Genomic DNA, 14,971 nt, shown 5'->3' with positions numbered 1-14,971 from the left:
GTGTCTGAGTGAATAAGGTCCCAAATAGCAGCAGGGAATTCCTTAAGTAGTTGTTGTAATTTCTTTTGGAATTCCAAAGTGGGATCAACAGAGAGAGGTCTGTAAAATGTAGTGTTGGAGAGATGTCTGGCTGCCTCCTGTTCATAGTCAGACATTCATGACGACAACAGCACCCCCTTCGTCAGCTGGTTTGATTATAATGTCTGGGTTATTTTTGAGACTCTGGACAGCATAACGTTCAGCATAGTTGAGACTGTGTCTCATTTGGTATTGTTTGCGCATAATGTCAATCTGAGCATGGTTGTGGAAGCATTGTACTTAGAAATCCAGACTTTCACTACAACTGTTAGAGGGACTAGCGTGGCTATCTCTCTGTTAATTGCATAGCCTCTTTTTGGAAGAGATTCTTTCAAAACAATAAAAGCAGTGTAGACCCTGTCTTTGAAAGAATCCTTTTTCCTAATAAAGGAGGAATACACATATAGACAGATCTGTGGTAAAAAGATCACTACAGATTTGAAAACAAACAAACAAACAAACAAACAAAAAAGTCACTGAATTAAAGTTTAGAAGAGACCAGACTGAGTTGTTTTAACCAGTGATTTTACTGAATGTTCCTCTGTGAGCTCATGCAAAGGTACAGAGAATAAAATTTGTGGACCTTGCATTTTGAAATTGCCTGCCTAGCCATTTGCTTCTGTGATACCCCTCTTTGCATAGTACCTGGTCACTCGTACCTTGGTGCTGAAGCCTGGAGGAGACAGGAAATAAAGAAAATATAAGAAAAAGCAAAGAGAAAATATTACAGGGGAGCAGAGTGGGTCAGACAGCGTTAGAGCTGTTAGGTTCTAGGCTGGAGAAAAGTGTACTGAGCGAGTTTAGAGAATGTCAGAGGACAAAATGGAACCTGAAGCCTAAAGACCCTGATCCTGCAAACGCTGACACATCTGCTTATTTCTCTTGCTATGTGTAATTTCATCAAAGCTAGCATTCTACTCAGGACACCAAGAAATCTAAGCCATGTTTTTAAATTTCTGCCTTAGCAAGAGTGAGCATTGTTGGAGACTAAACTCTATGGCAACTCCCTTCCACACCCCTCTGTCCACTTTTTCAGCAAACTCCTCAACGCTCTGCCAGTCTGAACCTTGCTTTGCTGGTCAAAATCAGTGGGTCTCCATTCTGCAGATATTTCTGTATGGTGTCCACACCCTGTCATTTTGACACTCACAGGAATTACTACAGGCTGAACCTCTGTCATACGACACCCTCCAAACCTGACAGTGCTGGATGAGAGAATGTGCCTGACAACGGGAGATCAATATTATCTAATAGACTATGAAAACTTCCACTGCTTACTGGGTTCCTAGAAGACATTTAGGGGTAAATTAGAGCTAAATAACAGCACAGAACACTGACAGCCAGGACTGGTGGCTGTAAACAACTTTTACAGGACCATGGGAAACTTGGCCACATTCATGATAAGTGGTCATCCGGCTAACTAAAATCATGCCAATGTATCAAGTTTGCTGACTGAGAGAATTCCTGATGAGAGAGCTTCAACCTGTAGTTTGTTGCCTCCAAACTACACACCAGCCTGTGGGGGTAACTGAGGATTCTAAACTATTAATACTTCTCAGTGTAATGAAAGAAAAATAAGTTTATTAATGAAGAACACAGAGTTAACTGACACTAAGCAAGATAAAATGAAACAGGTATGATTAAAAACCAAATGACCATAAAACACACTCTCTTGTGTCTGAAACTTAAGAGATTACTACTTTGGTCTTGGGCAGTTTCATACTTCTATTCTCAGAGATTTCAACTCTCATGACTGAAGGCTTTACCTATTACAGATTCCAAAAGCTCTGGATTTCTTTGCACTTTATGTTATGTGCCTATTTCGATATGGTGCTGCCCAACGTCGAAGTTGAACGTCGACGTTGCCAGCTGTGCAGGATGTGTAGACGTTATTCATCGAAATAGACTATTTCGATGTCCCTACATCGAAATAAGCTACTTTGATGTAGCGTGCACGTGTAGACGTAGCCATAGAGAGTTAACTCTCTGTACTCATCCTATCATACATCATATTATTTGAAGAACCAGCCATATGATACCATGCATACCTCATTAAAGATACATATTAAGAGTATGTTGGGGTCAAGTTAGAGTTAGAGTAGGGTGGGTCTTCTGTCAGTTAACATTGGAGGGGCTCCCAGAAGAACAGTGGGACACATGATTACTTGGAGGATCATGATCTAAGCAATAAGAAAATAACTTGGGACCACTTGGAGTGTCTCTTTCATGAGAATCACCATGAGGCAGTGTACATGATGTGTTCCATGGGCAAGTCATCTTATCACTTTATAATGATGTCTTCATTTTTTCTAATATCCAGAGATACAAGACAGTTATATTACTAGCTGTTAGCTACTAGAATTACAAAACTTTAAGTATGAGAAAAGCTGAAAATTATTGTGATTTTAAATTGAAGTTGTATAAAAATTGTTTTATTTCAGGGCAAATAGTTATGTGCAATGTGGCCAATAATTTTGTACTAAGCTTCCAAAACTAGGGAGAAACATTCCTTTCATGTTTAATATTACTGCACAACCTGCCATTTTTAAAGTTTTAATAGTTGCTTTGGATTCCCATTGCACTCTCATTGTGAAACAAGGAAAGGAACCGAACAAATGAAATGACAAGCTGACCGAGATGCTACTGCTACAAATTGAATTCTAGAGCTGGTTGGACATCTGTAATTTGCAGAAATACAGCCCAGCCTGTCTATAGCCACATCACCAACTTCAAGGCTAGTACAGCACACAAAATGAGTATATTCTGCAGTTGCTGAGAACACATCCTTCTTCTTTGATGAACTGATCTATTTTACTGCAGGGCTACACAGTTTGTCAGGGTGACTTTGGGTAGAAAATATGTGTGTGGAATGATGAACATCCAATTACTGCTTTGGGTTTTGTTACATTTAATTTTGTACATTATATTCTAACCCACATAGATTCTCTAAGGGTTCCATTCTAAATTATTTTCATAATTGTTATTGTGGGATTGTTTTAAAATTCCCCACAAAACACTTCTCAAGTAAGTCCTTCATTAGACCTATTTAACAAATCCCAAAGTCTCGAACTGTTTGCAGCATACCAGCAGCACTGATGTGTTAACAGATACAGTGTTCGGGAGTCTGATGTAACTCAAACAAAACATACCTCCTCTCAGAATCATGGCTTTTTTTTATTTTTAATGGCATAGATCTTTGTTCATAGTTCATCCCAGTATCACATTATAAAAGTTAAAGATAACCAAGCCAATATATGAAGGTTATATCTTGCTACACCCTTGACTGGGTGATTTATGACAAAACATCTAGTATGTGACATCGCTTATTCCAGGTTTTATTATAGACTTATTTCTTTAATATAATCTTTTAGGAAAAAGTCCTAGACTTATTTCTTAGATTTTAAATTTGAGCTACATTTTCCTTTATCTCCTTTTTTCCTTAAATTTTCATTGTTTATTTTTGTGTAACACTTTTCTCATTTTTCTTTGTTTTATTATAGTATTTATTTCAGAATACTTCTTCAACCTTAGTAGTGTCTTATTTAAGGGGTTCCATTTTGTGGAATCATTTGCATGATCAGACCTTATCTTTCTATCACTTTCCAGACCACTATACTCTTCCATTGAAATATATATTATTGAAAAACTCAAAATCTCTGTCTCGACAATCTATCACTATCAACTACATTATAATTTTTCCTCATATTGGAAAACAAAACCAATCATCCTTGGGCAGAAAGTTTGAAAGGTAAAGGTTTTATAAGAGTATGGATGACTTTAAAAGTGGCATGTGAACCCTACAATGGTCCCAAAGTAGTTGATGAGTAACAGGAGAGACACCAGCCACTGCAGGCCTAGGGCAGGTTGTGGGCCAGCTTCATGCCCTGGAAGGGGCGGAACTTCTGGGGGAAGGGGAGGCTGAGAATAGTCCACCCTTAGTACCTCCCAGAGCACAGCACTGAGCACCCCCCACCCTTCCCCCACAGTCCTTAGAACCAGGAGGATCAGCAGAGTTGTATTTCCATGGCACTTCATCAAGGCCCAGGGCTCCATCTATCACCACCTCTGCTAATGTGGCAATAGCCAAAACTCTAGGTCCCTGTGCAATTGTCCCCCTTTCTGCCTGCTGTCAGTAGCTCTAATGGGTGTATCTACTCTGCAGCTAAACACCAGTGTCTGTCCTATGTCAGTAGTCCTACTCAAGGAAGCTGTTTACCTGAGATGTAGACATTTAAGCTCAGGCTAGACCCTGAGCTCAGTGACTCTCATGCATCTTAAGCTTTCTGGAACCCAGATTTCATCTTAACCCAAATATCTACACCATAATTAAACATTATCTCTCTCTTCTGCCCTCCCCACTCCTCACAAGTCAGCTGACATGGGCCAGATGTGAGTTTTATTTGCAGCTCAGACCTATCCAGTAAGAGGCTGTCAGTGCAATCAACTTAACTGTTTTACACCTGGATTAATGTCAGACATGGAGGGAGGAGTTAAATGGGATGAACCTGACTCAGGGCTGGATGAAGGAAGAGGGGAGAGCTGCAAGGGAAGCCTGTCAAGAGGGAGCAAGCTGAGTTAGATAGCTGGTAGGTACAGCATTGCTAAAGGTCCAAAGAGGCCAAGGCAGTTGGGAAGGAGCAGTGAGTTGTCAGTTTGCACAGGATTCTGTGATGAGGCGACCACATGGAGGAGGAAGTCTCCTGCTGAATCATGCTGTCCTGTGAGGGGAGAAAACCCTTCTGCAGCAGACAGAGTTAGAAGCTCTGCAAAGATCCTGGGGAAGAGAGTTAGACAGAGGGAGGAGAGAGGCTGGGAAGAGACAGAGGCACACGTCCAAGACATGTGAAGTAGGAATTATTCTAGAGAGGCAAGCAAAGCGCCTATGCAGTCAGCCTCGAGTGTCCATTAATGCATTCCTGGATGGAGTGGAAATTTCCCCAAGAAAGGCTAAAAACTACTGTAACCCCTGATATTAGGGATGAGGATTAGTGAGTCCAGACATAGACCAAGTATCTAATGTGAAGTGAAAAGTTTATTGTCTGTTGGATTCTTGGTTTGCCCCTCAAGGACTGGAACTTTGTGACCTGGTGAGATGGCAAAGTCAGAAGAGGAAGCAGATTGCAGCAAGGCTAGTACACCTGTCGTCAACTGGCACTAAAGTAGTGGAACCTGCTATGTCATTCTCGGCCTAAAGAGTGCGCTGGCTGGGCTTACAGGTCCTCTAAAGTAGAAGCATATAGGCAATCTAAATTACGGCTAATGTCTTCTATTTATAATAAAGGAATACAAACTAAATATACTATTTATAAATGTTATATTATTAGAAGAAAAGGGAAGTGAAAAAGACACACAAATGATTGAAAGGAAATGTAATGGAGAACATGACACTATATTTTTTATCTCATCCTCTTCTTTACTGTTTTCCTTTCTCCTTTTTCTCAAGCCTTGCCCATATGCTCCTAGAAAATGTTTTGTAGCAGATGCCACTATTCCTTCACAATGAGGGGAGATAATATTTCTTAACAGAAATCATCAGATGCTCCCATAGTCACAAGACTTTACTCAAAGTTGTTGCAACATGAAATTGGTTTTGACACAAAATTGATTTTGAATATTGAAGTGATGTGAACTTGTCCAACCACTTCAGTAGTTAAGTAAAGAGCAAGGCAGTTGATCAATGATTTAATCAACACTCAGTGTTGTTGTGCTAGACCTAGGATTGACCTTCAGGCACAAGTGCCATGCAAGTGAAGCTTTGCAGATTGGGGAATGGAGCCTATCATCTAACAGTGACCCCTTTTTATGCTGCTAGTGCTATTTGCTCTTCTGACCTTGGGAGCACTCACTCTCTGCTTTTCAGTACTTAAAGCCCTATCTTGGAGGGTCTTTCTTCCAGTTGCAGCACAGGTATTTGGTGATTTAAATAGGAATATCAACTCTCATTATATCCCCTTACTTTGTTTCATATGCAGTCTCTTCATACATAGCTGAATCCTAAGTTTCAAAAAGAAACTAATAGAAAAAACACAAATCTTCAGCTCTTACATTTCAGCTGCATCTACACGAGAAGCATCTGTCAACAGAAGTGTCTGTTGTATGGGAGGTTCTCACAAAACTGCTGTTGATGGATTGCTTCTATACCAAAAAAGTGATCCACTCTGTTGACAGAGAGCTGCCACACAGCCCTGGCTGTTGTGTCTGCAGAACAGGCCCTGGAACCCCACAGATGGGGTCACTTGGCCAGCAAATCCTTCCAGGAGCTCCAGCCAATCACACCCTTAAAGGGCCCCTCCAAAACAACTGCTTGCTCCACACCAGAGGCTTTGCAACCTGTACAATGGACAGCACAGACAGTGCAGGGAGCACACATGACCTGAGGGAGACCCCCATGCTGTGCTACATTTCATAGAGACAGACCCAGGAAAAGCTGCAGCAGCTGCTGCTGATTCTTGCAACAGCTGTCATCCACCTGTTTTGGCTGCTGCATGCCACCCCACTGTTGGGGAACCTGAACCCAGAACCCTAGGGGTGCCCCCACCAACCCTTATGGATCATCAGGCAGGTGTGGAGTTACCCGACCAGTGGGTGGGACTGCCTCGTCATGGGCAAGTGGGATGAGCAGTGGTGTGTGCAGAACTTTAGAATGTACAAGGATATGTTTCTTGATCTCTGTGCCTGACTTGCCCCCATCCTCTGCAGGGAGGACACCTGTATGCAAGCCCGCCATCCCCATTAAAGGGTGGGCCATCACATGATGGAAGCTTGCCAGCCAGAAGAGTTCGTCGTAGGCAGGTCTACCATCGGGACTGTGCTTATACAGGTAAGGCACTCTCTGTCCACCCAGGGGACACTCAAGGTGATGGGGCAGGGGGGCTGAAGGGGGAGCCCCATCCTCAGGGGACCATGGCATTCTGCCCTCACACAGACCCACTGCTGGGGAGGGCAGTCAGGGGTGGGGGCTACTAGAGGACTCTGCGGGGAATGGAAGCCAGGAGGGGGCCCAAGATCCTACTAGAACCCAGGGCACACCTCCCTCAGTCCCTCACATGTGTGTTTGGTTTCTTCCTTTTGAAGGTCATCAAGGCTATTGTTGGCATCCTGCTCTGGAGGGGCATCCAGGTCAGAGATGTGAATCAGTCCATGGCCAGCTTCACTGCACCAGGCTTCCCACACTCCTTCAGCACAATCAGCAGGACACATCCTTATCCATACCCTGGACAGGCATATGGCCCAATATATAAACTGGAAGGGATTCTACTCAGTAGTCATGCAGGCTCTGGTTGATCGTCGGGGATGTTTCACGGACATCTACATGGATTGGTCATGCCAGACCCACAATGCACATGTCTTCTGAAACTCCAGCCTCTGCCATACATCTCCCACCAGGAGCTTGCAGTCGGGGACACCAACATGTCATTGGGTATCATGGGAGATGTGGCCTACCCCCTCCCACCCTGATTCATTCTGCCATGCATTGGGCACATGAGCCACACCCAGGAACTCTTTAATGCCCACTTCAACTGGGCATGGACCCAGGTGGAGTGTGCCTTCAATCATTTCAAGGCTTGCTTCAGGTGTCTGCTCATCCATCTGGAGTGGGGAAGCAAAAGGTCCCACAAGTTGTCAGGGCTTGCTGTGCCCTCCCTAACATAGGAGAGAAAAAAGAGAAGGCCTTTCTCCAGGGGTGGAAGGCAGATGCTGGCCCCAGGTACGAGTAGCCAGGCATGGCCCCTAACCTCCAAGTGCACCATGATGGGGTGCAGATGAAGCCGTCTCGGAGAGCTTTGTTCACAGCCCCCCAATGACCCTCCCCAGGGCACACCCTGCGTGGTCCTCAGGCCTGCAGCCCCACCCCATCTCCACTCCTAGCCATCACCCCCAATAATGACGGTCACAAGGGTGGTGAACAAATAACTTTTTACTGAACAGCTTAACTTACTAATATGTGTAAGAACTAAACATTTGGGAACAAAAACTATCTACAGCGTAAAAGACAAGGTAACTGTATACAATGGGGGGAGTTTTAGACGGGATATCATTAATCCTGGGAGGGTGTGGGGGACATGACCCCCAGTGACTGTGGGATCCCCTCCTGCCCAGGTTTGATGTTCCCGTTGGGGCTGGAATAGGACCAGAAGCATAGGGAGGTACACAGGTGTGGAGAGCTCAGTGGGCTCGAGTTCAGCAGGTAAGGATAAGCTGGCTTGAGGGATAGGGGCCAGGCATGGTGGGGTGGTTGAAGGATGGGGGTGAGCATGGGAGGGTATGGGGGGGCTGGTACCCCACCAGATCAAGGACCACCTGGGGGAGGACAGGTGGGGTGGGGCCAGAAGGGGCAGTGGGGAGCAGAGAGCATGGGGGCAATGAGGGGGTGACCATGAAAGGTTGGGCCAACAAGGTCTGCTGGACACCAGTGACTACAGCCAGGCAGATCATTAGTTTGGCCCAGGACAACATTCACCACTTCCACTCCCACACACATCATACCTCCTCACCCCACACCCCCTGCTTCATGAGCTCATTTTGCCACCACAGGGCATCATTGTCTGTCCTGCAGTGGGTACTGTGGACTCAGGGTTGCCTCCATGATGGTGGTGTTGGTGACCTTCTGGGGGGTGCTCTGGGGCTGACCAGTGCCAGTCACATGACAGAGCTGGCTGACCCTAGCAGCAATGGGGAGTGGGTGGGAGGGTGGCCCAGCCCTCTGATGGCAGAGCTTTAAGAAGACAGGAGAACATGGTGAGTCCTTTTCACAACACAGCCCTCAACAGTCCACCTCCTCCCCACTGTATGCAGCAGTCCCCAGCCCCAGGACATTTGATGGGGATTTCCTGGGACCACAGGTAATTTGTGCCCTGCATAGTGGACCCCACCACATGGGACTGAGCTGACCACCTGGCCCCCCGAGACCTCCTCTGCCCCATGGGCTACCAGCCTAGAGGGTTTCTGAGCACACAGGGGTCCCCACAAGGGTGGTGAGTGAGCTGAAAGCAGAGGAGCCCTCCAAACATACATGTGTGGTTCACGGTGCTGTCCACTGTTGAGGGTGCTGATTGTGTACCTGGCCCATGCCCAGCCATGGCTGGGGTGGCCTGCCCTCCCCACCCCAGGGTGTGTGCCCATGTGGTAATCATGGTAAACAGTCCCCCAAACAGGTCCAGTGATGGCCTGGATGTCACCCCACTTCAGGGTCCCATGTCCACGGAAATTATTAGGGTCCCCTCACTAAAATTGGGATTGGACTCCTGCTGCCCCTGAGGCTGCAGGGTGGTGGTCTCCTGCCCTAGTTCTGGCTCCAGCTGGGGCTCAGGGGGGGTGGTTCCTCCCAGGTGCTGATGGTGGCCATGCTTTGTCCCCCAGGAGCCGGTGCAATTCATCCTAATGTGGCAGAAGGCTCTCTCTGCCCCCAGTCACCACCATTCATGCATCCTGAACCTGCACATAGCCCTGGCAGAGTGCCTTTTCCTTATCCTGCATGTGGTCCAGGGTGCTGGAGAAGTTGGCTGCACTCCTCCAGGGCTGCTGTAAGGTGAGCATAGCCCAGTGAATTGCAACGCTTTGCCGCAGGGTCCAGGAGGACAGCCTTGTGCACCCAGAGGGTCAGGAGGTCTTTCAGTTCAGTGCCAGACCCTGAGCAGGGAGATTTTCTGGGAGATCCTGGGGAGCCTCTGGCCATCTGGGAATATAGCTTCTGGATCAGGGAGTGGCTGCTGGTGCATGGCTGCAGACAGCATGGAGCCTGGGCTACTTCCATGCTTTCTACCTCCTGCAATGGGGCTTCCTGGGTTCTCTATACCTTTAAGGGTGGCTGGAGACACAGCTCATAGAGCCCTGGTGAGGGCACCTCCCAGCAAAAGCTGGCCAGTGCCATGGAGGGCCTCTCTATCCACAAAAGTCCCACTGAAGCAGGTACACAGCTGCTTTCTTGACAGAATCTGTCAACAAAGTCATTATACCTTGTGGTGGGCAGGCATACTGCTGCTGGCGGATGTGCCAGGTTTTGTCGAGACACTGTTGACAACACATTTTGTGTGTAGATGCTCCATGAGTTTTGTCAAGAAAACCCTGGTTTTGTCAACAAAACTCTCTAGTGTAGACGTGGCATATAGTGAATCAATGTATCAGATGGAGAGAAAAACTATTGCCACCCAACAACTGGAAAGTGGAGGGTAAACTTAAATTTTTATGGGATATTATGTTAATTGTCTAGCTGTGATAATTGCAAGAAAAATACTTCAAAAAGAATATTTATTATTAAGGTTAAAAAGTCAAGTATACAAAAACTAGGAAATATGATTTATAGTTACCTGTGTAACCTAACTCTGTTCTCTTGTTCATTTGTTTTTTGAAACAATCTTTAGTTACAGGATCACATGCTGTATTCCCCAGACCAACACTTCAGAGGACACCCACCTTTTTAGTGCCAAGGTAGTGGGGGGAACAAAGAGGTGCAAAAATAGATTCTGAGCTTGTTTGTGAGAAAAGTGCCCTAGGAACAAAGAGAATGTTTGTTATAAGGAGTTAAAAAGGGACAAAAATGGGAGCAGAACCTTCATCCTGAACGGTTCATTGCTGTGTCCTTGGAAGTTCTTCATTACTACAGTATCTGAGCACCATCTGTTTATCTTATGAACCAGGAAAAATGCTGATATCCCCATTTTATGAATGGGAACATAGAGGAAATAAGATATCTTGTGAAAGGTAACTCAAGAATTTTGTGAGGGATAAATCTCTGTAATGGTCTCTTCAGTCAGGGGGATGCTAATGAGACACTTTGAGATATGCTGTTCTAAAGGACCAAATAGGAATAAGGGGATTTCGAAGTGTGTGGGGTCCTTTCGAGAAGAACCCCATTTTGACGAGCCGTGCATGATTGAAAGCAGTACATATTCATTGCAGTGCCTCATTAGCATATCCTAAAGTGTTTCATTAGCACCCTGCTTTCAAAAGGGGGGGCTAGTGTAGACATAGCCAGAATAGCGCTCTAACCACATTTGTTCCTCACTCTTAGTAAATACATTTCTATGATCAGCTACACCTATATGACCTCCTGGACATCAGTGGAAATGAATTGTGTAATAGTTGGTCCAGTATTAAGATCATATAACCAAGAATAAGAGGGACTAAACTCCATGCCAGTGATATTTTGAGAACTCTTCCCACACCAGTGTGGTGTTTTCATAGTTTGAATTGTTGGCTGGAGCCTTGATCCAGCAAAGTGTTTAATGACAGATTTTTGAAGGATTTGAACTGTCTATGGATATAGATACATGCTTAGAGGGAGTTTGCAACTTCTTAGCTAGGATCTTTGTTCTGTTTGGGTTTCTAGGCAAGCCTTGCATGTTCTGCGTGTAATCATCTCACAATGGCATTGCCTATACGTCTGCTGAGTTATACTTCCTCTCTCATGCAAATATTTGGGAGAAGGTAAAAGGGTTCTGATGTTGGTGTTTCTAGTGGTGGCCACTTGGCCCTCTCATTGACCCATGCAGCAGATGTTTGGCAAGGATTCTATAATTTTATTATAACTTTTTGTATTTTCTGCCTTTTTCTAAAGACAAAAAGTGGTACAGAAGGTTTTTGTAGGTTAGAAGTTGTCTTTCTTAAGACAAAGTGAAAAAAAAGAAGCTGCTTCTTGCACTGTTCTGAATATAGACAACATTGCATTAATACTCCTCTGAACTGTGATATTGAGAGACTTCAGCAGAAGATTGCTAAAATCAACAATCTATCCCAAAGAAGCACAGAATGAGAAAAAGTCCAGCACTCCTATATTGTGCTTGTTCTCTCAAAATGGTGCTGTTGTGACTATACTTCATCAACGAAGTGCAAGCTGGTCTCCCTATTGGCAGAGAAGGTTAAAGGATTTGAGATCCAAGTGACAACTCTGCACTGCATCACTGGGGTTTGAAGCAGGACACCAATTACCTGGGTCATTATATGGACTCTTTCACATACTTTGTTTTATCTGACTCTTGACTTGCCCCCTTCTACCATCCCTCTGCTCTTCTGATTTGCCCATCTTGATTACATTTTTTTCTGATTTGTCAACCTTGATAACTATGTTTGGTTCTCTGTGCCTTGAATATAGAGTCTGTTCTGGTATGACTATGGTCTGAAGAAGTGTGTCTATCCCACGAAAGCTCACCACCTAATAAATTATTTTGTTAGTCTTTAAAGTGCTGCTTTTTTGTTTTGATGCAAGTCGCTGTTTGATCCTGCAAACACAGCATGCTGAAGAACCAAAAATGGCAGGAAACAAAACCGGCAGCATGTGACCACCTGGATAATTAAGGTTACACAGATGTTCCCAGCACACGTAGAAGTAAATAATCATTTTCAGGTTCTCTGTATATGTGCTAAATGACAAAGGCTTTGGAAGAGACTTCTGAGAGACGAGGGTCAGAAGGAGACACCTTCAACAAGAAGGCATGGGATGCACTGTTCTAGGAATAGGGTGTCAAAGTTAGACTCAAGACTCACAATTTGTCAGACCACTCTGTTTATTAGCAAAGGTGCTCTGCTAATACATTTAGAAAAGTGAGCCCCCTCCCAGGGCTCAGGTCTCTTAATTTATACAGATCAAGAAGGCAAGTTAATAGACAAAGGAAAAAAAGAAAAAAAAAACAGACACCCCCCCACCCCCATATAGTCCCTGAGACCAGTCATGTACCTTCATTTCCATATCACCCTCAGCAATCCCCTGCCAATGACTCCTTAGTTACCTTAATTAATCACCATTTAGTACCTAATGCTCTGGTTCCTGCTTTTCCAGGCACACCTGGCTCTATTTAAATCAGCATAACCTCCCCTTCTTGAGCTGAGAAGCAACATTGTATCAGTGTGATTTAATTTATTTTTACAATGTAACTCTTTTATGTACAATGTCACATCTTTTACTTCCACAAGGGGTTCCAAGTTTTGGAAGTATTTATAAATATTTTCATACCTCTGTTGCTTGGAAGAAAAACCTTCATATGCATATATTTGTGTTTATTTAACCATATAAAATATTCAAGTTAACCAAAGGCATTCCAGGAGGCTTATGCTTTCTGTCATCCCACTAACAAGGAAAAGTAAGAAAGTAACCACTCCATAATGATGAAAAAAAGGTAATTACTGTAAGAATGTTGTCATACATACTTACAAATAATATATTTTAATCTTTATCTTGTTTTAATTTTTACACTAGTTCCTTTTTTGTATCATTTCAAAAATAGCGATCTTTGAAATGTGTTTTGTATGAAATATTTAATAGACATTTAATTGTAATGTTTAATTATCATGTTTAATTGCTATGAGAAACAGACTAAACCTCTAAGAACCTTGCATAAAAATAATCAAACCAAAACTGTATCTTGTCTAGATCAGAAAAAGTAATCCCAATCTGAAGAAAACAAGCCATGCAAAATACTCATGTTTTAGGGAAAGACTATGTCATGTGTTTATAAATTCTTTAAGCAAAATACTTCAAAAGTAATGTGTTATAAAACAACAACCAAAAAAAAAATGATGAAGTGAACTGTGTCACCATCACCACTCCCTCTTTCTGTGTGTGCCTTTAAAATTCCAGGAAAAACATATGATAGTTGGATATCTTTACAAAACAAAACAAAACAAAACAAAACAAAAAATATTTAAAAGTGTTGAAATGACAAATACCTTTGTGAAGTGCGTTATTTACAAGTAGCGAAAAGCAAAGTTTCTAATATTACCTCTTAATATCTTTGCTATGTAAATTGTAAAATGCTTTAGGTATGAAGATAGAATGAAATGACCTTACTAAGTTAAATGGTTTCCTACAGAAGTAATTAAGTATAGACTATTTATATTAATGGGAAATATGTTAAATATTGACAGTGCACAGGAAAGTCCTTCATCCAACTTAGAAAGACAAAATAATCTTTAAGAAGTGTGTGGTATTAAAAAATAAAACAAAGAAGTACCCTGTGACTTGCATAGTAAGAGTTACATCTCTGATTTTGTTGTAAGAGCTATACTGTAAGAGCTGGAGAATCATTTCAGCAATATTTCCAGTAATCTCTGAAATAAAATTGTCATCCAACAATGTAAAGTTGTCCCTTTAAGCCTTCATGTGACCTCATAGTATAAGCATCCCAAACAATATTCTTGTTATCACCATGTCATATTTTGGAGATTTTTTTCATTTTTATAGAATCATAGAAATGTAGAGCTGAAAGCAACCTCAGTATCATCAAATTCATCTGTCTGTGCTGAGGCAGGAGCTTGTAAACCCATATCATTAATGACAGGTGTTCTTCCAACCTGTTCGTAAAACCTTCCCGTCATGGGGTTTCCACAACCTCCTTTGGAAGCATATTACAGACTGTCTTGGAGTATACATATACTGCTTGATTGGTTGAATCTTTGTCCAAAAGATTTTAACTTGAATTGTATATGCTACTGATAAGTGTACACAGGAGGGGAAGCTCATATTTTTGCTAGTTGATCATATATGCACTGTACTGCATGTTACATATGCTATTTCTCTTTGAAGAGAGAACAAAATAAAATTGTATAAGAAAAGCAGGCTAGTGAAAAAAAGCAGATACAAGAAAAGGCCCCTGTGAAAATCTTCCAGACCTGCTGATTCATCTTCTAAGATAGGTAAAGGGAGCAGACCTGGCTACAATACATACCAAGATATCAGATTAAGTGAAAGGGGAAAAATCCTGAAAATTTGGTTTCAGTTTCAAGCCTTGGTATCAGATCTGTCAGAGAGCTGGGTGAAATTATGAGACCACAGCTGTAGTTCTCTCAAACTGTCTTGCTCATGCCCAATAGAAACTGATTTATGGTGATCCTCTCTACCACAAACTTAAATATAATTTAAATGACAAATATGCTTCCTTTACTAACACTTGTAAATGTC

The sequence above is a fragment of the Carettochelys insculpta genome, chromosome 1 (genome assembly GCF_033958435.1).
Source record: "Carettochelys insculpta isolate YL-2023 chromosome 1, ASM3395843v1, whole genome shotgun sequence".
NCBI classification, from domain to species: domain Eukaryota; kingdom Metazoa; phylum Chordata; order Testudines; family Carettochelyidae; genus Carettochelys; species Carettochelys insculpta.
This window is presented reverse-complemented; position numbering follows the sequence as displayed.